General features: G+C 45.0%; 32 non-coding genes across 32 annotated transcripts; 21 read left to right on the top strand and 11 right to left on the bottom strand.

Moving 5' to 3' along the window:
- Window positions 1-685: 685 nt before the first annotated feature.
- Trnal-aag (transfer RNA leucine (anticodon AAG)) lies at window positions 686-767 on the top strand. The gene has a single exon. It is a non-coding gene; the product is annotated as a tRNA-Leu (tRNA).
- Window positions 768-1,023: 256 nt separating this feature from the next.
- Window positions 1,024-1,095, bottom strand: Trnae-cuc (transfer RNA glutamic acid (anticodon CUC)). The gene has a single exon. It is a non-coding gene; the product is annotated as a tRNA-Glu (tRNA).
- Window positions 1,096-1,467: 372 nt separating this feature from the next.
- Window positions 1,468-1,547, top strand: Trnal-uag (transfer RNA leucine (anticodon UAG)). The gene has a single exon. It is a non-coding gene; the product is annotated as a tRNA-Leu (tRNA).
- Window positions 1,548-2,745: 1,198 nt separating this feature from the next.
- Trnal-aag (transfer RNA leucine (anticodon AAG)) lies at window positions 2,746-2,827 on the top strand. Its single transcript has one exon. It is a non-coding gene; the product is annotated as a tRNA-Leu (tRNA).
- Window positions 2,828-3,083: 256 nt separating this feature from the next.
- On the bottom strand, window positions 3,084-3,155 carry Trnae-cuc (transfer RNA glutamic acid (anticodon CUC)). The gene has a single exon. It is a non-coding gene; the product is annotated as a tRNA-Glu (tRNA).
- A 372-nt stretch (window positions 3,156-3,527) lies between these two features.
- On the top strand, window positions 3,528-3,607 carry Trnal-uag (transfer RNA leucine (anticodon UAG)). Its single transcript has one exon. It is a non-coding gene; the product is annotated as a tRNA-Leu (tRNA).
- Window positions 3,608-4,805: 1,198 nt separating this feature from the next.
- On the top strand, window positions 4,806-4,887 carry Trnal-aag (transfer RNA leucine (anticodon AAG)). The gene has a single exon. It is a non-coding gene; the product is annotated as a tRNA-Leu (tRNA).
- A 256-nt stretch (window positions 4,888-5,143) lies between these two features.
- Trnae-cuc (transfer RNA glutamic acid (anticodon CUC)) lies at window positions 5,144-5,215 on the bottom strand. The gene has a single exon. It is a non-coding gene; the product is annotated as a tRNA-Glu (tRNA).
- A 372-nt stretch (window positions 5,216-5,587) lies between these two features.
- Trnal-uag (transfer RNA leucine (anticodon UAG)) lies at window positions 5,588-5,667 on the top strand. Its single transcript has one exon. It is a non-coding gene; the product is annotated as a tRNA-Leu (tRNA).
- A 1,198-nt stretch (window positions 5,668-6,865) lies between these two features.
- Trnal-aag (transfer RNA leucine (anticodon AAG)) lies at window positions 6,866-6,947 on the top strand. Its single transcript has one exon. It is a non-coding gene; the product is annotated as a tRNA-Leu (tRNA).
- A 256-nt stretch (window positions 6,948-7,203) lies between these two features.
- On the bottom strand, window positions 7,204-7,275 carry Trnae-cuc (transfer RNA glutamic acid (anticodon CUC)). The gene has a single exon. It is a non-coding gene; the product is annotated as a tRNA-Glu (tRNA).
- Window positions 7,276-7,647: 372 nt separating this feature from the next.
- Trnal-uag (transfer RNA leucine (anticodon UAG)) lies at window positions 7,648-7,727 on the top strand. The gene has a single exon. It is a non-coding gene; the product is annotated as a tRNA-Leu (tRNA).
- Window positions 7,728-8,925: 1,198 nt separating this feature from the next.
- Trnal-aag (transfer RNA leucine (anticodon AAG)) lies at window positions 8,926-9,007 on the top strand. Its single transcript has one exon. It is a non-coding gene; the product is annotated as a tRNA-Leu (tRNA).
- Window positions 9,008-9,263: 256 nt separating this feature from the next.
- Window positions 9,264-9,335, bottom strand: Trnae-cuc (transfer RNA glutamic acid (anticodon CUC)). The gene has a single exon. It is a non-coding gene; the product is annotated as a tRNA-Glu (tRNA).
- A 372-nt stretch (window positions 9,336-9,707) lies between these two features.
- On the top strand, window positions 9,708-9,787 carry Trnal-uag (transfer RNA leucine (anticodon UAG)). Its single transcript has one exon. It is a non-coding gene; the product is annotated as a tRNA-Leu (tRNA).
- A 1,198-nt stretch (window positions 9,788-10,985) lies between these two features.
- Trnal-aag (transfer RNA leucine (anticodon AAG)) lies at window positions 10,986-11,067 on the top strand. Its single transcript has one exon. It is a non-coding gene; the product is annotated as a tRNA-Leu (tRNA).
- Window positions 11,068-11,323: 256 nt separating this feature from the next.
- Window positions 11,324-11,395, bottom strand: Trnae-cuc (transfer RNA glutamic acid (anticodon CUC)). The gene has a single exon. It is a non-coding gene; the product is annotated as a tRNA-Glu (tRNA).
- Window positions 11,396-11,767: 372 nt separating this feature from the next.
- Window positions 11,768-11,847, top strand: Trnal-uag (transfer RNA leucine (anticodon UAG)). The gene has a single exon. It is a non-coding gene; the product is annotated as a tRNA-Leu (tRNA).
- Window positions 11,848-13,045: 1,198 nt separating this feature from the next.
- Trnal-aag (transfer RNA leucine (anticodon AAG)) lies at window positions 13,046-13,127 on the top strand. The gene has a single exon. It is a non-coding gene; the product is annotated as a tRNA-Leu (tRNA).
- A 256-nt stretch (window positions 13,128-13,383) lies between these two features.
- Trnae-cuc (transfer RNA glutamic acid (anticodon CUC)) lies at window positions 13,384-13,455 on the bottom strand. The gene has a single exon. It is a non-coding gene; the product is annotated as a tRNA-Glu (tRNA).
- A 372-nt stretch (window positions 13,456-13,827) lies between these two features.
- Trnal-uag (transfer RNA leucine (anticodon UAG)) lies at window positions 13,828-13,907 on the top strand. The gene has a single exon. It is a non-coding gene; the product is annotated as a tRNA-Leu (tRNA).
- Window positions 13,908-15,105: 1,198 nt separating this feature from the next.
- Trnal-aag (transfer RNA leucine (anticodon AAG)) lies at window positions 15,106-15,187 on the top strand. Its single transcript has one exon. It is a non-coding gene; the product is annotated as a tRNA-Leu (tRNA).
- A 256-nt stretch (window positions 15,188-15,443) lies between these two features.
- On the bottom strand, window positions 15,444-15,515 carry Trnae-cuc (transfer RNA glutamic acid (anticodon CUC)). Its single transcript has one exon. It is a non-coding gene; the product is annotated as a tRNA-Glu (tRNA).
- Window positions 15,516-15,887: 372 nt separating this feature from the next.
- Window positions 15,888-15,967, top strand: Trnal-uag (transfer RNA leucine (anticodon UAG)). The gene has a single exon. It is a non-coding gene; the product is annotated as a tRNA-Leu (tRNA).
- Window positions 15,968-17,165: 1,198 nt separating this feature from the next.
- On the top strand, window positions 17,166-17,247 carry Trnal-aag (transfer RNA leucine (anticodon AAG)). The gene has a single exon. It is a non-coding gene; the product is annotated as a tRNA-Leu (tRNA).
- Window positions 17,248-17,503: 256 nt separating this feature from the next.
- On the bottom strand, window positions 17,504-17,575 carry Trnae-cuc (transfer RNA glutamic acid (anticodon CUC)). Its single transcript has one exon. It is a non-coding gene; the product is annotated as a tRNA-Glu (tRNA).
- A 372-nt stretch (window positions 17,576-17,947) lies between these two features.
- On the top strand, window positions 17,948-18,027 carry Trnal-uag (transfer RNA leucine (anticodon UAG)). The gene has a single exon. It is a non-coding gene; the product is annotated as a tRNA-Leu (tRNA).
- A 1,198-nt stretch (window positions 18,028-19,225) lies between these two features.
- Trnal-aag (transfer RNA leucine (anticodon AAG)) lies at window positions 19,226-19,307 on the top strand. Its single transcript has one exon. It is a non-coding gene; the product is annotated as a tRNA-Leu (tRNA).
- A 256-nt stretch (window positions 19,308-19,563) lies between these two features.
- Window positions 19,564-19,635, bottom strand: Trnae-cuc (transfer RNA glutamic acid (anticodon CUC)). Its single transcript has one exon. It is a non-coding gene; the product is annotated as a tRNA-Glu (tRNA).
- Window positions 19,636-20,007: 372 nt separating this feature from the next.
- On the top strand, window positions 20,008-20,087 carry Trnal-uag (transfer RNA leucine (anticodon UAG)). Its single transcript has one exon. It is a non-coding gene; the product is annotated as a tRNA-Leu (tRNA).
- A 1,198-nt stretch (window positions 20,088-21,285) lies between these two features.
- Trnal-aag (transfer RNA leucine (anticodon AAG)) lies at window positions 21,286-21,367 on the top strand. Its single transcript has one exon. It is a non-coding gene; the product is annotated as a tRNA-Leu (tRNA).
- Window positions 21,368-21,623: 256 nt separating this feature from the next.
- Window positions 21,624-21,695, bottom strand: Trnae-cuc (transfer RNA glutamic acid (anticodon CUC)). The gene has a single exon. It is a non-coding gene; the product is annotated as a tRNA-Glu (tRNA).
- Between the last annotated feature and the right edge of the window lie 338 nt (window positions 21,696-22,033).

A 22,033-nucleotide genomic window follows, 5' to 3' on the forward strand; every position in this document is an offset into this window, starting at 1 on the left:
CCACTAGGTCACCTGATATAAAACTGATGACGACCCGCCCAGCGCATATGGCATTGCTCCGTGGAAGCCATATTTTCATGTAAAACCTCGCCTGTTCGAAAACTTATGTCACGCATTAGCATTCCATGCTTACATACGCGTACCTTAGCGATCGTGCTCGTCGCCAGGACACCCGAGTTTTCTCTCGCTGTTTCCGTAATGGCTCCACCGATCCGTTACATAAAAAGCGGGCTCGAGAAAGTTTTGAATCTTGGTCGCCGTCGTATACCGATAATTAGAAAATATGTAGTTTCAAAACGCTATGAAAGTAGAAGCTTGGCTGTTTGTAGCGCATCCTACAGCCTCAAAAGGCTGTTTCCGAATCCGCTTTTCAGTGGTACTGTTCACCGACGCTCGATAAAGATTAGAAATATAGCGAGAACGTACGTCTTGAGGTATTGGTGTTGAATGCAGTTCGATTGAACCGTGGACAAAGATATCGTTGCGGTCACTGCGTCGCAGTAGGAACACGGCAAGGCCATTACGCGAATTGTTAAGGACGGAAAACTGATGCGACTTGGCGATTTACAATGATTGTGAAAACATTTCGCGAAAATTGAGCATCAATTGTCAGGGTGCTGAGCGGGCTAAAACTAGTATTACGCATCTACTCACGCCTGAAAACTCGCATCAGCTGATGGTATGAGGTAGTGTGGCCGAGCGGTCTAAGGCGCTGGTTTAAGGCACCAGTCCCTTCGGGGGCGTGGGTTCGAATCCCACCGCTGCCAATTATTTTTACTCGCCGATGTTAGAAGAAGTTTTAGCAAGATGACGCGAGAGGTGTAAAGTTAAACAAGATGATGAATGAAAAATGAAGATGGTGTCGAAATAATCCTCGCGTGTATATCGTTTTGTCACGGATTGAAACATATTCGTCGCGCCAACTATAACTATAATTATAACTATAACTATAATTTATTTGACTTGAAACTTACAGAAATAATGTTATCACTCAATAAAATTTTGTAAAACAAAGGAGAAGAGTTCCCAGACGGGGAATCGAACCCCGGCCACGGCGGTGAGAGCGCCGGATCCTAACCACTAGACCACCTGGGATGGCTGACTATGGCAAATGGCCAGAGATAATACGCAGCAGAGCAATTATCGTAAATGATAACTTCTTAGTAATTGAATGCCGGAATATTTTGACTCTTTTCATCACCATCTCGATGGGATAGTCCTTGCCATGATAATTAGATAAGGATAACGCTTAGGCCATGCCTTCTTTAATCGGCGGCGTAATGCTGACTCTGTTAAATTAGCATTGATCAAATATACGAGTAGCATAGCACTTCGGGATTCAAAAAATCTCGCAGCAAAACCATTGATGGTTGATGAGGCTGTACTCTTATCTGACAAAATTGCTCAATTACCAAGCCATTCAAAGTTTCGCCAATACGGCATCCATATTTTTCTGGCATCACCGTGGGTAGCATGGCCGAGTGGTCTAAGGCGCTGGTTTTAGGCACCAGTCCGAAAGGGCGTGGGTTCGAATCCCACTGCTGCCAAATGTTTTATCGCGAAATGAGGAGTATTCTCGCTCGTTTTTGGTGTCAGTTCTTCCCGCAAACAACGCGCGAAGTGTTGCGGGAAGCGCGTATTTAAGACTCGCGATAATGTGCAATGCGAATGATGATAGGACGTCTCGCGGACGGTTGCAATGAAGGTTTTGATACGAAACCAAGAAAAAAGCTCGTTGATGAAATCACATACGATGCAATGACGAAATCGTTCTATTGATCGTAAGCGTGAGGAGCAACAAAGCGAGCGTTGGCGCATGCCCAGTCGCGTCTCCTAGTGTAGTTTAGTTCGCAAAAAATTACTGCCTTTTCGGACTCTCGTCATGAAGTTTTACACCAACTGTAAATTTGTCGTTTTGCGGAAGCGAAATATTTTAAAAACTCGTACAGCCCGTAGCGGGTAAATGTATTGCGCGGAGAATACAAAAGACACAGGAAGAAACACATCTTCCCAGACGGGGATTGAACTCCGACCGTGGCGGTGAAAACGCCGGATCCTAACCACTAGGTCACCTGATATAAAACTGATGACGACCCGCCCAGCGCATATGGCATTGCTCCGTGGAAGCCATATTTTCATGTAAAACCTCGCCTGTTCGAAAACTTATGTCACGCATTAGCATTCCATGCTTACATACGCGTACCTTAGCGATCGTGCTCGTCGCCAGGACACCCGAGTTTTCTCTCGCTGTTTCCGTAATGGCTCCACCGATCCGTTACATAAAAAGCGGGCTCGAGAAAGTTTTGAATCTTGGTCGCCGTCGTATACCGATAATTAGAAAATATGTAGTTTCAAAACGCTATGAAAGTAGAAGCTTGGCTGTTTGTAGCGCATCCTACAGCCTCAAAAGGCTGTTTCCGAATCCGCTTTTCAGTGGTACTGTTCACCGACGCTCAATAAAGATTAGAAATATAGCGAGAACGTACGTCTTGAGGTATTGGTGTTGAATGCAGTTCGATTGAACCGTGGACAAAGATATCGTTGCGGTCACTGCGTCGCAGTACGAACACGGCAAGGCCATTACGCGAATTGTTAAGGACGGAAAACTGATGCGACTTGGCGATTTACAATGATTGTGAAAACATTTCGCGAAAATTGAGCATCAATTGTCAGGGTGCTGAGCGGGCTAAAACTAGTATTACGCATCTACTCACGCCTGAAAACTCGCATTAGCTGATGGTATGAGGTAGTGTGGCCGAGCGGTCTAAGGCGCTGGTTTAAGGCACCAGTCCCTTCGGGGGCGTGGGTTCGAATCCCACCGCTGCCAATTATTTTTACTCGCCGATGTTAGAAGAAGTTTTAGCAAGATGACGCGAGAGGTGTAAAGTTAAACAAGATGATGAATGAAAAATGAAGATGGTGTCGAAATAATCCTCGCGTGTATATCGTTTTGTCACGGATTGAAACATATTCGTCGCGCCAACTATAACTATAATTATAACTATAACTATAATTTATTTGACTTGAAACTTACAGAAATAATGTTATCACTCAATAAAATTTTGTAAAACAAAGGAGAAGAGTTCCCAGACGGGGAATCGAACCCCGGCCACGGCGGTGAGAGCGCCGGATCCTAACCACTAGACCACCTGGGATGGCTGACTATGGCAAATGGCCAGAGATAATACGCAGCAGAGCAATTATCGTAAATGATAACTTCTTAGTAATTGAATGCCGGAATATTTTGACTCTTTTCATCACCATCTCGATGGGATAGTCCTTGCCATGATAATTAGATAAGGATAACGCTTAGGCCATGCCTTCTTTAATCGGCGGCGTAATGCTGACTCTGTTAAATTAGCATTGATCAAATATACGAGTAGCATAGCACTTCGGGATTCAAAAAATCTCGCAGCAAAACCATTGATGGTTGATGAGGCTGTACTCTTATCTGACAAAATTGCTCAATTACCAAGCCATTCAAAGTTTCGCCAATACGGCATCCATATTTTTCTGGCATCACCGTGGGTAGCATGGCCGAGTGGTCTAAGGCGCTGGTTTTAGGCACCAGTCCGAAAGGGCGTGGGTTCGAATCCCACTGCTGCCAAATGTTTTATCGCGAAATGAGGAGTATTCTCGCTCGTTTTTGGTGTCAGTTCTTCCCGCAAACAACGCGCGAAGTGTTGCGGGAAGCGCGTATTTAAGACTCGCGATAATGTGCAATGCGAATGATGATAGGACGTCTCGCGGACGGTTGCAATGAAGGTTTTGATACGAAACCAAGAAAAAAGCTCGTTGATGAAATCACATACGATGCAATGACGAAATCGTTCTATTGATCGTAAGCGTGAGGAGCAACAAAGCGAGCGTTGGCGCATGCCCAGTCGCGTCTCCTAGTGTAGTTTAGTTCGCAAAAAATTACTGCCTTTTCGGACTCTCGTCATGAAGTTTTACACCAACTGTAAATTTGTCGTTTTGCGGAAGCGAAATATTTTAAAAACTCGTACAGCCCGTAGCGGGTAAATGTATTGCGCGGAGAATACAAAAGACACAGGAAGAAACACATCTTCCCAGACGGGGATTGAACTCCGACCGTGGCGGTGAAAACGCCGGATCCTAACCACTAGGTCACCTGATATAAAACTGATGACGACCCGCCCAGCGCATATGGCATTGCTCCGTGGAAGCCATATTTTCATGTAAAACCTCGCCTGTTCGAAAACTTATGTCACGCATTAGCATTCCATGCTTACATACGCGTACCTTAGCGATCGTGCTCGTCGCCAGGACACCCGAGTTTTCTCTCGCTGTTTCCGTAATGGCTCCACCGATCCGTTACATAAAAAGCGGGCTCGAGAAAGTTTTGAATCTTGGTCGCCGTCGTATACCGATAATTAGAAAATATGTAGTTTCAAAACGCTATGAAAGTAGAAGCTTGGCTGTTTGTAGCGCATCCTACAGCCTCAAAAGGCTGTTTCCGAATCCGCTTTTCAGTGGTACTGTTCACCGACGCTCGATAAAGATTAGAAATATAGCGAGAACGTACGTCTTGAGGTATTGGTGTTGAATGCAGTTCGATTGAACCGTGGACAAAGATATCGTTGCGGTCACTGCGTCGCAGTAGGAACACGGCAAGGCCATTACGCGAATTGTTAAGGACGGAAAACTGATGCGACTTGGCGATTTACAATGATTGTGAAAACATTTCGCGAAAATTGAGCATCAATTGTCAGGGTGCTGAGCGGGCTAAAACTAGTATTACGCATCTACTCACGCCTGAAAACTCGCATCAGCTGATGGTATGAGGTAGTGTGGCCGAGCGGTCTAAGGCGCTGGTTTAAGGCACCAGTCCCTTCGGGGGCGTGGGTTCGAATCCCACCGCTGCCAATTATTTTTACTCGCCGATGTTAGAAGAAGTTTTAGCAAGATGACGCGAGAGGTGTAAAGTTAAACAAGATGATGAATGAAAAATGAAGATGGTGTCGAAATAATCCTCGCGTGTATATCGTTTTGTCACGGATTGAAACATATTCGTCGCGCCAACTATAACTATAATTATAACTATAACTATAATTTATTTGACTTGAAACTTACAGAAATAATGTTATCACTCAATAAAATTTTGTAAAACAAAGGAGAAGAGTTCCCAGACGGGGAATCGAACCCCGGCCACGGCGGTGAGAGCGCCGGATCCTAACCACTAGACCACCTGGGATGGCTGACTATGGCAAATGGCCAGAGATAATACGCAGCAGAGCAATTATCGTAAATGATAACTTCTTAGTAATTGAATGCCGGAATATTTTGACTCTTTTCATCACCATCTCGATGGGATAGTCCTTGCCATGATAATTAGATAAGGATAACGCTTAGGCCATGCCTTCTTTAATCGGCGGCGTAATGCTGACTCTGTTAAATTAGCATTGATCAAATATACGAGTAGCATAGCACTTCGGGATTCAAAAAATCTCGCAGCAAAACCATTGATGGTTGATGAGGCTGTACTCTTATCTGACAAAATTGCTCAATTACCAAGCCATTCAAAGTTTCGCCAATACGGCATCCATATTTTTCTGGCATCACCGTGGGTAGCATGGCCGAGTGGTCTAAGGCGCTGGTTTTAGGCACCAGTCCGAAAGGGCGTGGGTTCGAATCCCACTGCTGCCAAATGTTTTATCGCGAAATGAGGAGTATTCTCGCTCGTTTTTGGTGTCAGTTCTTCCCGCAAACAACGCGCGAAGTGTTGCGGGAAGCGCGTATTTAAGACTCGCGATAATGTGCAATGCGAATGATGATAGGACGTCTCGCGGACGGTTGCAATGAAGGTTTTGATACGAAACCAAGAAAAAAGCTCGTTGATGAAATCACATACGATGCAATGACGAAATCGTTCTATTGATCGTAAGCGTGAGGAGCAACAAAGCGAGCGTTGGCGCATGCCCAGTCGCGTCTCCTAGTGTAGTTTAGTTCGCAAAAAATTACTGCCTTTTCGGACTCTCGTCATGAAGTTTTACACCAACTGTAAATTTGTCGTTTTGCGGAAGCGAAATATTTTAAAAACTCGTACAGCCCGTAGCGGGTAAATGTATTGCGCGGAGAATACAAAAGACACAGGAAGAAACACATCTTCCCAGACGGGGATTGAACTCCGACCGTGGCGGTGAAAACGCCGGATCCTAACCACTAGGTCACCTGATATAAAACTGATGACGACCCGCCCAGCGCATATGGCATTGCTCCGTGGAAGCCATATTTTCATGTAAAACCTCGCCTGTTCGAAAACTTATGTCACGCATTAGCATTCCATGCTTACATACGCGTACCTTAGCGATCGTGCTCGTCGCCAGGACACCCGAGTTTTCTCTCGCTGTTTCCGTAATGGCTCCACCGATCCGTTACATAAAAAGCGGGCTCGAGAAAGTTTTGAATCTTGGTCGCCGTCGTATACCGATAATTAGAAAATATGTAGTTTCAAAACGCTATGAAAGTAGAAGCTTGGCTGTTTGTAGCGCATCCTACAGCCTCAAAAGGCTGTTTCCGAATCCGCTTTTCAGTGGTACTGTTCACCGACGCTCGATAAAGATTAGAAATATAGCGAGAACGTACGTCTTGAGGTATTGGTGTTGAATGCAGTTCGATTGAACCGTGGACAAAGATATCGTTGCGGTCACTGCGTCGCAGTAGGAACACGGCAAGGCCATTACGCGAATTGTTAAGGACGGAAAACTGATGCGACTTGGCGATTTACAATGATTGTGAAAACATTTCGCGAAAATTGAGCATCAATTGTCAGGGTGCTGAGCGGGCTAAAACTAGTATTACGCATCTACTCACGCCTGAAAACTCGCATCAGCTGATGGTATGAGGTAGTGTGGCCGAGCGGTCTAAGGCGCTGGTTTAAGGCACCAGTCCCTTCGGGGGCGTGGGTTCGAATCCCACCGCTGCCAATTATTTTTACTCGCCGATGTTAGAAGAAGTTTTAGCAAGATGACGCGAGAGGTGTAAAGTTAAACAAGATGATGAATGAAAAATGAAGATGGTGTCGAAATAATCCTCGCGTGTATATCGTTTTGTCACGGATTGAAACATATTCGTCGCGCCAACTATAACTATAATTATAACTATAACTATAATTTATTTGACTTGAAACTTACAGAAATAATGTTATCACTCAATAAAATTTTGTAAAACAAAGGAGAAGAGTTCCCAGACGGGGAATCGAACCCCGGCCACGGCGGTGAGAGCGCCGGATCCTAACCACTAGACCACCTGGGATGGCTGACTATGGCAAATGGCCAGAGATAATACGCAGCAGAGCAATTATCGTAAATGATAACTTCTTAGTAATTGAATGCCGGAATATTTTGACTCTTTTCATCACCATCTCGATGGGATAGTCCTTGCCATGATAATTAGATAAGGATAACGCTTAGGCCATGCCTTCTTTAATCGGCGGCGTAATGCTGACTCTGTTAAATTAGCATTGATCAAATATACGAGTAGCATAGCACTTCGGGATTCAAAAAATCTCGCAGCAAAACCATTGATGGTTGATGAGGCTGTACTCTTATCTGACAAAATTGCTCAATTACCAAGCCATTCAAAGTTTCGCCAATACGGCATCCATATTTTTCTGGCATCACCGTGGGTAGCATGGCCGAGTGGTCTAAGGCGCTGGTTTTAGGCACCAGTCCGAAAGGGCGTGGGTTCGAATCCCACTGCTGCCAAATGTTTTATCGCGAAATGAGGAGTATTCTCGCTCGTTTTTGGTGTCAGTTCTTCCCGCAAACAACGCGCGAAGTGTTGCGGGAAGCGCGTATTTAAGACTCGCGATAATGTGCAATGCGAATGATGATAGGACGTCTCGCGGACGGTTGCAATGAAGGTTTTGATACGAAACCAAGAAAAAAACTCGTTGATGAAATCACATACGATGCAATGACGAAATCGTTCTATTGATCGTAAGCGTGAGGAGCAGCAAAGCGAGCGTTGGCGCATGCCCAGTCGCGTCTCCTAGTGTAGTTTAGTTCGCAAAAAATTACTGCCTTTTCGGACTCTCGTCATGAAGTTTTACACAAACTGTAAATTTGTCGTTTTGCGGAAGCGAAATATTTTAAAAACTCGTACAGCCCGTAGCGGGTAAATGTATTGCGCGGAGAATACAAAAGACACAGGAAGAAACACATCTTCCCAGACGGGGATTGAACTCCGACCGTGGCGGTGAAAACGCCGGATCCTAACCACTAGGTCACCTGATATAAAACTGATGACGACCCGCCCAGCGCATATGGCATTGCTCCGTGGAAGCCATATTTTCATGTAAAACCTCGCCTGTTCGAAAACTTATGTCACGCATTAGCATTCCATGCTTACATACGCGTACCTTAGCGATCGTGCTCGTCGCCAGGACACCCGAGTTTTCTCTCGCTGTTTCCGTAATGGCTCCACCGATCCGTTACATAAAAAGCGGGCTCGAGAAAGTTTTGAATCTTGGTCGCCGTCGTATACCGATAATTAGAAAATATGTAGTTTCAAAACGCTATGAAAGTAGAAGCTTGGCTGTTTGTAGCGCATCCTACAGCCTCAAAAGGCTGTTTCCGAATCCGCTTTTCAGTGGTACTGTTCACCGACGCTCGATAAAGATTAGAAATATAGCGAGAACGTACGTCTTGAGGTATTGGTGTTGAATGCAGTTCGATTGAACCGTGGACAAAGATATCGTTGCGGTCACTGCGTCGCAGTACGAACACGGCAAGGCCATTACGCGAATTGTTAAGGACGGAAAACTGATGCGACTTGGCGATTTACAATGATTGTGAAAACGTTTCGCGAAAATTGAGCATCAATTGTCAAGGTGCTGAGGGGGCTAAAACTAGTATTACGCATCTACTCACGCCTGAAAACTCGCATCAGCTGATGGTATGAGGTAGTGTGGCCGAGCGGTCTAAGGCGCTGGTTTAAGGCACCAGTCCCTTCGGGGGCGTGGGTTCGAATCCCACCGCTGCCAATTATTTTTACTCGCCGATGTTAGAAGAAGTTTTAGCAAGATGACGCGAAAGGTGTAAAGTTAAACAAGATGATGAATGAAAAATGAAGATGGTGTCGAAATAATCCTCGCGTGTATATCGTTTTGTCACGAATTGAAACATATTCGTCGCGCCAACTATAACTATAATTATAACTATAACTATAATTTATTTGACTTGAAACTTACAGAAATAATGTTATCACTCAATAAAATTTTGTAAAACAAAGGAGAAGAGTTCCCAGACGGGGAATCGAACCCCGGCCACGGCGGTGAGAGCGCCGGATCCTAACCACTAGACCACCTGGGATGGCTGACTATGGCAAATGGCCAGAGATAATACGCAGCAGAGCAATTATCGTAAATGATAACTTCTTAGTAATTGAATGCCGGAATATTTTGACTCTTTTCATCACCATCTCGATGGGATAGTCCTTGCCATGATAATTAGATAAGGATAACGCTTAGGCCATGCCTTCTTTAATCGGCGGCGTAATGCTGACTCTGTTAAATTAGCATTGATCAAATATACGAGTAGCATAGCACTTCGGGATTCAAAAAATCTCGCAGCAAAACCATTGATGGTTGATGAGGCTGTACTCTTATCTGACAAAATTGCTCAATTACCAAGCCATTCGAAGTTTCGCCAATACGGCATCCATATTTTTCTGGCATCACCGTGGGTAGCATGGCCGAGTGGTCTAAGGCGCTGGTTTTAGGCACCAGTCCGAAAGGGTGTGGGTTCGAATCCCACTGCTGCCAAATGTTTTATCGCGAAATGAGGAGTATTCTCGCTCGTTTTTGGTGTCAGTTCTTCCCGCAAACAACGCGCGAAGTGTTGCGGGAAGCGCGTATTTAAGACTCGCGATAATGTGCAATGCGAATGATGATAGGACGTCTCGCGGACGGTTGCAATGAAGGTTTTGATACGAAACCAAGAAAAAAGCTCGTTGATGAAATCACATACGATGCAATGACGAAATCGTTCTATTGATCGTAAGCGTGAGGAGCAACAAAGCGAGCGTTGGCGCATGCCCAGTCGCGTCTCCTAGTGTAGTTTAGTTCGCAAAAAATTACTGCCTTTTCGGACTCTCGTCATGAAGTTTTACACCAACTGTAAAATTGTCGTTTTGCGGAAGCGAAATATTTTAAAAACTCGTACAGCCCGTAGCGGGTAAATGTATTGCGCGGAGAATACAAAAGACACAGGAAGAAACACATCTTCCCAGACGGGGATTGAACTCCGACCGTGGCGGTGAAAACGCCGGATCCTAACCACTAGGTCACCTGATATAAAACTGATGACGACCCGCCCAGCGCATATGGCATTGCTCCGTGGAAGCCATATTTTCATGTAAAACCTCGCCTGTTCGAAAACTTATGTCACGCATTAGCATTCCATGCTTACATACGCGTACCTTAGCGATCGTGCTCGTCGCCAGGACACCCGAGTTTTCTCTCGCTGTTTCCGTAATGGCTCCACCGATCCGTTACATAAAAAGCGGGCTCGAGAAAGTTTTGAATCTTGGTCGCCGTCGTATACCGATAATTAGAAAATATGTAGTTTCAAAACGCTATGAAAGTAGAAGCTTGGCTGTTTGTAGCGCATCCTACAGCCTCAAAAGGCTGTTTCCGAATCCGCTTTTCAGTGGTACTGTTCACCGACGCTCGATAAAGATTAGAAATATAGCGAGAACGTACGTCTTGAGGTATTGGTGTTGAATGCAGTTCGATTGAACCGTGGACAAAGATATCGTTGCGGTCACTGCGTCGCAGTAGGAACACGGCAAGGCCATTACGCGAATTGTTAAGGACGGAAAACTGATGCGACTTGGCGATTTACAATGATTGTGAAAACGTTGCGCGAAAATTGAGCATCAATTGTCAGGGTGCTGAGCGGGCTAAAACTAGTATTACGCATCTACTCACGCCTGAAAACTCGCATCAGCTGATGGTATGAGGTAGTGTGGCCGAGCGGTCTAAGGCGCTGGTTTAAGGCACCAGTCCCTTCGGGGGCGTGGGTTCGAATCCCACCGCTGCCAATTATTTTTACTCGCCGATGTTAGAAGAAGTTTTAGCAAGATGACGCGAAAGGTGTAAAGTTAAACAAGATGATGAATGAAAAATGAAGATGGTGTCGAAATAATCCTCGCGTGTATATCGTTTTGTCACGGATTGAAACATATTCGTCGCGCCAACTATAACTATAATTATAACTATAGCTATAATTTATTTGACTTGAAACTTACAGAAATAATGTTATCACTCAATAAAATTTTGTAAAACAAAGGAGAAGAGTTCCCAGACAGGGAATCGAACCCCGGCCACGGCGGTGAGAGCGCCGGATCCTAACCACTAGACCACCTGGGATGGCTGACTATGGCAAATGGCCAGAGATAATACGCAGCAGAGCAATTATCGTAAATGATAACTTCTTAGTAATTGAATGCCGGAATATTTTGACTCTTTTCATCACCATCTCGATGGGATAGTCCTTGCCATGATAATTAGATAAGGATAACGCTTAGGCCATGCCTTCTTTAATCGGCGGCGTAATGCTGACTCTGTTAAATTAGCATTGATCAAATATACGAGTAGCATAGCACTTCGGGATTCAAAAAATCTCGCAGCAAAACCATTGATGGTTGATGAGGCTGTACTCTTATCTGACAAAATTGCTCAATTACCAAGCCATTCGAAGTTTCGCCAATACGGAATCCATATTTTTCTGGCATCACCGTGGGTAGCATGGCCGAGTGGTCTAAGGCGCTGGTTTTAGGCACCAGTCCGAAAGGGCGTGGGTTCGAATCCCACTGCTGCCAAATGTTTTATCGCGAAATGAGGAGTATTCTCGCTCGTTTTTGGTGTCAGTTCTTCCCGCAAACAACGCGCGAAGTGTTGCGGGAAGCGCGTATTTAAGACTCGCGATAATGTGCAATGCGAATGATGATAGGACGTCTCGCGGACGGTTGCAATGAAGGTTTTGATACGAAACCAAGAAAAAAGCTCGTTGATGAAATCACATACGATGCAATGACGAAATCGTTCTATTGATCGTAAGCGTGAGGAGCAACAAAGCGAGCGTTGGCGCATGCCCAGTCGCGTCTCCTAGTGTAGTTTAGTTCGCAAAAAATTACTGCCTTTTCGGACTCTCGTCATGAAGTTTTACACCAACTGTAAAATTGTCGTTTTGCGGAAGCGAAATATTTTAAAAACTCGTACAGCCCGTAGCGGGTAAATGTATTGCGCGGAGAATACAAAAGACACAGGAAGAAACACATCTTCCCAGACGGGGATTGAACTCCGACCGTGGCGGTGAAAACGCCGGATCCTAACCACTAGGTCACCTGATATAAAACTGATGACGACCCGCCCAGCGCATATGGCATTGCTCCGTGGAAGCCATATTTTCATGTAAAACCTCGCCTGTTCGAAAACTTATGTCACGCATTAGCATTCCATGCTTACATACGCGTACCTTAGCGATCGTGCTCGTCGCCAGGACACCCGAGTTTTCTCTCGCTGTTTCCGTAATGGCTCCACCGATCCGTTACATAAAAAGCGGGCTCGAGAAAGTTTTGAATCTTGGTCGCCGTCGTATACCGATAATTAGAAAATATGTAGTTTCAAAACGCTATGAAAGTAGAAGCTTGGCTGTTTGTAGCGCATCCTACAGCCTCAAAAGGCTGTTTCCGAATCCGCTTTTCAGTGGTACTGTTCACCGACGCTCGATAAAGATTAGAAATATAGCGAGAACGTACGTCTTGAGGTATTGGTGTTGAATGCAGTTCGATTGAACCGTGGACAAAGATATCGTTGCGGTCACTGCGTCGCAGTACGAACACGGCAAGGCCATTACGCGAATTGTTAAGGACGGAAAACTGATGCGACTTGGCGATTTACAATGATTGTGAAAACATTTCGCGAAAATTGAGCATCAATTGTCAGGGTGCTGAGCGGGCTAAAACTAGTATTACGCATCTACTCACGCCTGAAAACTCGCATCAGCTGATGGTATGAGGTAGTGTGGCCGAGCGGTCTAAGGCGCTGGTTTAAGGCACCAGTCCCTTCGGGGGCGTGGGTTCGAATCCCACCGCTGCCAATTATTTTTACTCGCCGATGTTAGAAGAAGTTTTAGCAAGATGACGCGAGAGGTGTAAAGTTAAACAAGATGATGAATGAAAAATGAAGATGGTGTCGAAATAATCCTCGCGTGTATATCGTTTTGTCACGGATTGAAACATATTCGTCGCGCCAACTATAACTATAATTATAACTATAACTATAATTTATTTGACTTGAAACTTACAGAAATAATGTTATCACTCAATAAAATTTTGTAAAACAAAGGAGAAGAGTTCCCAGACGGGGAATCGAACCCCGGCCACGGCGGTGAGAGCGCCGGATCCTAACCACTAGACCACCTGGGATGGCTGACTATGGCAAATGGCCAGAGATAATACGCAGCAGAGCAATTATCGTAAATGATAACTTCTTAGTAATTGAATGCCGGAATATTTTGACTCTTTTCATCACCATCTCGATGGGATAGTCCTTGCCATGATAATTAGATAAGGATAACGCTTAGGCCATGCCTTCTTTAATCGGCGGCGTAATGCTGACTCTGTTAAATTAGCATTGATCAAATATACGAGTAGCATAGCACTTCGGGATTCAAAAAATCTCGCAGCAAAACCATTGATGGTTGATGAGGCTGTACTCTTATCTGACAAAATTGCTCAATTACCAAGCCATTCAAAGTTTCGCCAATACGGCATCCATATTTTTCTGGCATCACCGTGGGTAGCATGGCCGAGTGGTCTAAGGCGCTGGTTTTAGGCACCAGTCCGAAAGGGCGTGGGTTCGAATCCCACTGCTGCCAAATGTTTTATCGCGAAATGAGGAGTATTCTCGCTCGTTTTTGGTGTCAGTTCTTCCCGCAAACAACGCGCGAAGTGTTGCGGGAAGCGCGTATTTAAGACTCGCGATAATGTGCAATGCGAATGATGATAGGACGTCTCGCGGACGGTTGCAATGAAGGTTTTGATACGAAACCAAGAAAAAAACTCGTTGATGAAATCACATACGATGCAATGACGAAATCGTTCTATTGATCGTAAGCGTGAGGAGCAACAAAGCGAGCGTTGGCGCATGCCCAGTCGCGTCTCCTAGTGTAGTTTAGTTCGCAAAAAATTACTGCCTTTTCGGACTCTCGTCATGAAGTTTTACACAAACTGTAAATTTGTCGTTTTGCGGAAGCGAAATATTTTAAAAACTCGTACAGCCCGTAGCGGGTAAATGTATTGCGCGGAGAATACAAAAGACACAGGAAGAAACACATCTTCCCAGACGGGGATTGAACTCCGACCGTGGCGGTGAAAACGCCGGATCCTAACCACTAGGTCACCTGATATAAAACTGATGACGACCCGCCCAGCGCATATGGCATTGCTCCGTGGAAGCCATATTTTCATGTAAAACCTCGCCTGTTCGAAAACTTATGTCACGCATTAGCATTCCATGCTTACATACGCGTACCTTAGCGATCGTGCTCGTCGCCAGGACACCCGAGTTTTCTCTCGCTGTTTCCGTAATGGCTCCACCGATCCGTTACATAAAAAGCGGGCTCGAGAAAGTTTTGAATCTTGGTCGCCGTCGTATACCGATAATTAGAAAATATGTAGTTTCAAAACGCTATGAAAGTAGAAGCTTGGCTGTTTGTAGCGCATCCTACAGCCTCAAAAGGCTGTTTCCGAATCCGCTTTTCAGTGGCACTGTTCACCGACGCTCGATAAAGATTAGAAATATAGCGAGAACGTACGTCTTGAGGTATTGGTGTTGAATGCAGTTCGATTGAACCGTGGACAAAGATATCGTTGCGGTCACTGCGTCGCAGTAGGAACACGGCAAGGCCATTACGCGAATTGTTAAGGACGGAAAACTGATGCGACTTGGCGATTTACAATGATTGTGAAAACGTTTCGCGAAAATTGAGCATCAATTGTCAGGGTGCTGAGCGGGCTAAAACTAGTATTACGCATCTACTCACGCCTGAAAACTCGCATCAGCTGATGGTATGAGGTAGTGTGGCCGAGCGGTCTAAGGCGCTGGTTTAAGGCACCAGTCCCTTCGGGGGCGTGGGTTCGAATCCCACCGCTGCCAATTATTTTTACTCGCCGATGTTAGAAGAAGTTTTAGCAAGATGACGCGAAAGGTGTAAAGTTAAACAAGATGATGAATGAAAAATGAAGATGGTGTCGAAATAATCCTCGCGTGTATATCGTTTTGTCACGAATTGAAACATATTCGTCGCGCCAACTATAACTATAATTATAACTATAACTATAATTTATTTGACTTGAAACTTACAGAAATAATGTTATCACTCAATAAAATTTTGTAAAACAAAGGAGAAGAGTTCCCAGACGGGGAATCGAACCCCGGCCACGGCGGTGAGAGCGCCGGATCCTAACCACTAGACCACCTGGGATGGCTGACTATGGCAAATGGCCAGAGATAATACGCAGCAGAGCAATTATCGTAAATGATAACTTCTTAGTAATTGAATGCCGGAATATTTTGACTCTTTTCATCACCATCTCGATGGGATAGTCCTTGCCATGATAATTAGATAAGGATAACGCTTAGGCCATGCCTTCTTTAATCGGCGGCGTAATGCTGACTCTGTTAAATTAGCATTGATCAAATATACGAGTAGCATAGCACTTCGGGATTCAAAAAATCTCGCAGCAAAACCATTGATGGTTGATGAGGCTGTACTCTTATCTGACAAAATTGCTCAATTACCAAGCCATTCGAAGTTTCGCCAATACGGCATCCATATTTTTCTGGCATCACCGTGGGTAGCATGGCCGAGTGGTCTAAGGCGCTGGTTTTAGGCACCAGTCCGAAAGGGTGTGGGTTCGAATCCCACTGCTGCCAAATGTTTTATCGCGAAATGAGGAGTATTCTCGCTCGTTTTTGGTGTCAGTTCTTCCCGCAAACAACGCGCGAAGTGTTGCGGGAAGCGCGTATTTAAGACTCGCGATAATGTGCAATGCGAATGATGATAGGACGTCTCGCGGACGGTTGCAATGAAGGTTTTGATACGAAACCAAGAAAAAAGCTCGTTGATGAAATCACATACGATGCAATGACGAAATCGTTCTATTGATCGTAAGCGTGAGGAGCAACAAAGCGAGCGTTGGCGCATGCCCAGTCGCGTCTCCTAGTGTAGTTTAGTTCGCAAAAAATTACTGCCTTTTCGGACTCTCGTCATGAAGTTTTACACCAACTGTATAATTGTCGTTTTGCGGAAGCGAAATATTTTAAAAACTCGTACAGCCCGTAGCGGGTAAATGTATTGCGCGGAGAATACAAAAGACACAGGAAGAAACACATCTTCCCAGACGGGGATTGAACTCCGACCGTGGCGGTGAAAACGCCGGATCCTAACCACTAGGTCACCTGATATAAAACTGATGACGACCCGCCCAGCGCATATGGCATTGCTCCGTGGAAGCCATATTTTCATGTAAAACCTCGCCTGTTCGAAAACTTATGTCACGCATTAGCATTCCATGCTTACATACGCGTACCTTAGCGATCGTGCTCGTCGCCAGGACACCCGAGTTTTCTCTCGCTGTTTCCGTAATGGCTCCACCGATCCGTTACATAAAAAGCGGGCTCGAGAAAGTTTTGAATCTTGGTCGCCGTCGTATACCGATAATTAGAAAATATGTAGTTTCAAAACGCTATGAAAGTAGAAGCTTGGCTGTTTGTAGCGCATCCTACAGCCTCAAAAGGCTGTTTCCGAATCCGCTTTTCAGTGGCACTGTTCACCGACGCTCGATAAAGATTAGAAATATAGCGAGAACGTACGTCTTGAGGTATTGGTGTTGAATGCAGTTCGATTGAACCGTGGACAAAGATATCGTTGCGGTCACTGCGTCGCAGTAGGAACACGGCAAGGCCATTACGCGAATTGTTAAGGACGGAAAACTGATGCGACTTGGCGATTTACAATGATTGTGAAAACATTTCGCGAAAATTGAGCATCAATTGTCAGGGTGCTGAGCGGGCTAAAACTAGTATTACGCATCTACTCACGCCTGAAAACTCGCATCAGCTGATGGTATGAGGTAGTGTGGCCGAGCGGTCTAAGGCGCTGGTTTAAGGCACCAGTCCCTTCGGGGGCGTGGGTTCGAATCCCACCGCTGCCAATTATTTTTACTCGCCGATGTTAGAAGAAGTTTTAGCAAGATGACGCGAGAGGTGTAAAGTTAAACAAGATGATGAATGAAAAATGAAGATGGTGTCGAAATAATCCTCGCGTGTATATCGTTTTGTCACGGATTGAAACATATTCGTCGCGCCAACTATAACTATAATTATAACTATAACTATAATTTATTTGACTTGAAACTTACAGAAATAATGTTATCACTCAATAAAATTTTGTAAAACAAAGGAGAAGAGTTCCCAGACGGGGAATCGAACCCCGGCCACGGCGGTGAGAGCGCCGGATCCTAACCACTAGACCACCTGGGATGGCTGACTATGGCAAATGGCCAGAGATAATACGCAGCAGAGCAATTATCGTAAATGATAACTTCTTAGTAATTGAATGCCGGAATATTTTGACTCTTTTCATCACCATCTCGATGGGATAGTCCTTGCCATGATAATTAGATAAGGATAACGCTTAGGCCATGCCTTCTTTAATCAGCGGCGTAATGCTGACTCTGTTAAATTAGCATTGATCAAATATACGAGTAGCATAGCACTTCGGGATTCAAAAAATCTCGCAGCAAAACCATTGATGGTTGATGAGGCTGTACTCTTATCTGACAAAATTGCTCAATTACCAAGCCATTCAAAGTTTCGCCAATACGGCATCCATATTTTTCTGGCATCACCGTGGGTAGCATGGCCGAGTGGTCTAAGGCGCTGGTTTTAGGCACCAGTCCGAAAGGGCGTGGGTTCGAATCCCACTGCTGCCAAATGTTTTATCGCGAAATGAGGAGTATTCTCGCTCGTTTTTGGTGTCAGTTCTTCCCGCAAACAACGCGCGAAGTGTTGCGGGAAGCGCGTATTTAAGACTCGCGATAATGTGCAATGCGAATGATGATAGGACGTCTCGCGGACGGTTGCAATGAAGGTTTTGATACGAAACCAAGAAAAAAGCTCGTTGATGAAATCACATACGATGCAATGACGAAATCGTTCTATTGATCGTAAGCGTGAGGAGCAACAAAGCGAGCGTTGGCGCATGCCCAGTCGCGTCTCCTAGTGTAGTTTAGTTCGCAAAAAATTACTGCCTTTTCGGACTCTCGTCATGAAGTTTTACACCAACTGTAAATTTGTCGTTTTGCGGAAGCGAAATATTTTAAAAACTCGTACAGCCCGTAGCGGGTAAATGTATTGCGCGGAGAATACAAAAGACACAGGAAGAAACACATCTTCCCAGACGGGGATTGAACTCCGACCGTGGCGGTGAAAACGCCGGATCCTAACCACTAGGTCACCTGATATAAAACTGATGACGACCCGCCCAGCGCATATGGCATTGCTCCGTGGAAGCCATATTTTCATGTAAAACCTCGCCTGTTCGAAAACTTATGTCACGCATTAGCATTCCATGCTTACATACGCGTACCTTAGCGATCGTGCTCGTCGCCAGGACACCCGAGTTTTCTCTCGCTGTTTCCGTAATGGCTCCACCGATCCGTTACATAAAAAGCGGGCTCGAGAAAGTTTTGAATCTTGGTCGCCGTCGTATACCGATAATTAGAAAATATGTAGTTTCAAAACGCTATGAAAGTAGAAGCTTGGCTGTTTGTAGCGCATCCTACAGCCTCAAAAGGCTGTTTCCGAATCCGCTTTTCAGTGGTACTGTTCACCGACGCTCGATAAAGATTAGAAATATAGCGAGAACGTACGTCTTGAGGTATTGGTGTTGAATGCAGTTCGATTGAACCGTGGACAAAGATATCGTTGCGGTCACTGCGTCGCAGTACGAACACGGCAAGGCCATTACGCGAATTGTTAAGGACGGAAAACTGATGCGACTTGGCGATTTACAATGATTGTGAAAACATTTCGCGAAAATTGAGCATCAATTGTCAGGGTGCTGAGCGGGCTAAAACTAGTATTACGCATCTACTCACGCCTGAAAACTCGCATCAGCTGATGGTATGAGGTAGTGTGGCCGAGCGGTCTAAGGCGCTGGTTTAAGGCACCAGTCCCTTCGGGGGCGTGGGTTCGAATCCCACCGCTGCCAATTATTTTTACTCGCCGATGTTAGAAGAAGTTTTAGCAAGATGACGCGAAAGGTGTAAAGTTAAACAAGATGATGAATGAAAAATGAAGATGGTGTCGAAATAATCCTCGCGTGTATATCGTTTTGTCACGGATTGAAACATATTCGTCGCGCCAACTATAACTATAATTATAACTATAGCTATAATTTATTTGACTTGAAACTTACAGAAATAATGTTATCACTCAATAAAATTTTGTAAAACAAAGGAGAAGAGTTCCCAGACAGGGAATCGAACCCCGGCCACGGCGGTGAGAGCGCCGGATCCTAACCACTAGACCACCTGGGATGGCTGACTATGGCAAATGGCCAGAGATAATACGCAGCAGAGCAATTATCGTAAATGATAACTTCTTAGTAATTGAATGCCGGAATATTTTGACTCTTTTCATCACCATCTCGATGGGATAGTCCTTGCCATGATAATTAGATAAGGATAACGCTTAGGCCATGCCTTCTTTAATCGGCGGCGTAATGCTGACTCTGTTAAATTAGCATTGATCAAATATACGAGTAGCATAGCACTTCGGGATTCAAAAAATCTCGCAGCAAAACCATTGATGGTTGATGAGGCTGTACTCTTATCTGACAAAATTGCTCAATTACCAAGCCATTCGAAGTTTCGCCAATACGGCATCCATATTTTTCTGGCATCACCGTGGGTAGCATGGCCGAGTGGTCTAAGGCGCTGGTTTTAGGCACCAGTCCGAAAGGGCGTGGGTTCGAATCCCACTGCTGCCAAATGTTTTATCGCGAAATGAGGAGTATTCTCGCTCGTTTTTGGTGTCAGTTCTTCCCGCAAACAACGCGCGAAGTGTTGCGGGAAGCGCGTATTTAAGACTCGCGATAATGTGCAATGCGAATGATGATAGGACGTCTCGCGGACGGTTGCAATGAAGGTTTTGATACGAAACCAAGAAAAAAACTCGTTGATGAAATCACATACGATGCAATGACGAAATCGTTCTATTGATCGTAAGCGTGAGGAGCAACAAAGCGAGCGTTGGCGCATGCCCAGTCGCGTCTCCTAGTGTAGTTTAGTTCGCAAAAAATTACTGCCTTTTCGGACTCTCGTCATGAAGTTTTACACAAACTGTAAATTTGTCGTTTTGCGGAAGCGAAATATTTTAAAAACTCGTACAGCCCGTAGCGGGTAAATGTATTGCGCGGAGAATACAAAAGACACAGGAAGAAACACATCTTCCCAGACGGGGATTGAACTCCGACCGTGGCGGTGAAAACGCCGGATCCTAACCACTAGGTCACCTGATATAAAACTGATGACGACCCGCCCAGCGCATATGGCATTGCTCCGTGGAAGCCATATTTTCATGTAAAACCTCGCCTGTTCGAAAACTTATGTCACGCATTAGCATTCCATGCTTACATACGCGTACCTTAGCGATCGTGCTCGTCGCCAGGACACCCGAGTTTTCTCTCGCTGTTTCCGTAATGGCTCCACCGATCCGTTACATAAAAAGCGGGCTCGAGAAAGTTTTGAATCTTGGTCGCCGTCGTATACCGATAATTAGAAAATATGTAGTTTCAAAACGCTATGAAAGTAGAAGCTTGGCTGTTTGTAGCGCATCCTACAGCCTCAAAAGGCTGTTTCCGAATCCGCTTTTCAGTGGCACTGTTCACCGACGCTCGATAAAGATTAGAAATATAGCGAGAACGTACGTCTTGAGGTATTGGTGTTGAATGCAGTTCGATTGAACCGTGGACAAAGATATCGTTGCGGTCACTGCGTCGCAGTAGGAACACGGCAAGGCCATTACGCGAATTGTTAAGGACGGAAAACTGATGCGACTTGGCGATTTACAATGATTGTGAAAACGTTTCGCGAAAATTGAGCATCAATTGTCAGGGTGCTGAGCGGGCTAAAACTAGTATTACGCATCTACTCACGCCTGAAAACTCGCATCAGCTGATGGTATGAGGTAGTGTGGCCGAGCGGTCTAAGGCGCTGGTTTAAGGCACCAGTCCCTTCGGGGGCGTGGGTTCGAATCCCACCGCTGCCAATTATTTTTACTCGCCGATGTTAGAAGAAGTTTTAGCAAGATGACGCGAGAGGTGTAAAGTTAAACAAGATGATGAATGAAAAATGAAGATGGTGTCGAAATAATCCTCGCGTGTATATCGTTTTGTCACGAATTGAAACATATTCGTCGCGCCAACTATAACTATAATTATAACTATAACTATAATTTATTTGACTTGAAACTTACAGAAATAATGTTATCACTCAATAAAATTTTGTAAAACAAAGGAGAAGAGTTCCCAGACGGGGAATCGAACCCCGGCCACGGCGGTGAGAGCGCCGGATCCTAACCACTAGACCACCTGGGATGGCTGACTATGGCAAATGGCCAGAGATAATACGCAGCAGAGCAATTATCGTAAATGATAACTTCTTAGTAATTGAATGCCGGAATATTTTGACTCTTTTCATCACCATCTCGATGGGATAGTCCTTGCCATGATAATTAGATAAGGATAACGCTTAGGCCATGCCTTCTTTAATCGGCGGCGTAATGCTGACTCTGTTAAATTAGCATTGATCAAATATACGAGTAGCATAGCACTTCGGGATTCAAAAAATCTCGCAGCAAAACCATTGATGGTTGATGAGGCTGTACTCTTATCTGACAAAATTGCTCAATTACCAAGCCATTCGAAGTTTCGCC

The sequence above is a fragment of the Watersipora subatra genome, chromosome 4 (genome assembly GCF_963576615.1).
Source record: "Watersipora subatra chromosome 4, tzWatSuba1.1, whole genome shotgun sequence".
In the NCBI taxonomy this organism is placed as follows: Eukaryota; Metazoa; Bryozoa; class Gymnolaemata; order Cheilostomatida; family Watersiporidae; genus Watersipora; species Watersipora subatra.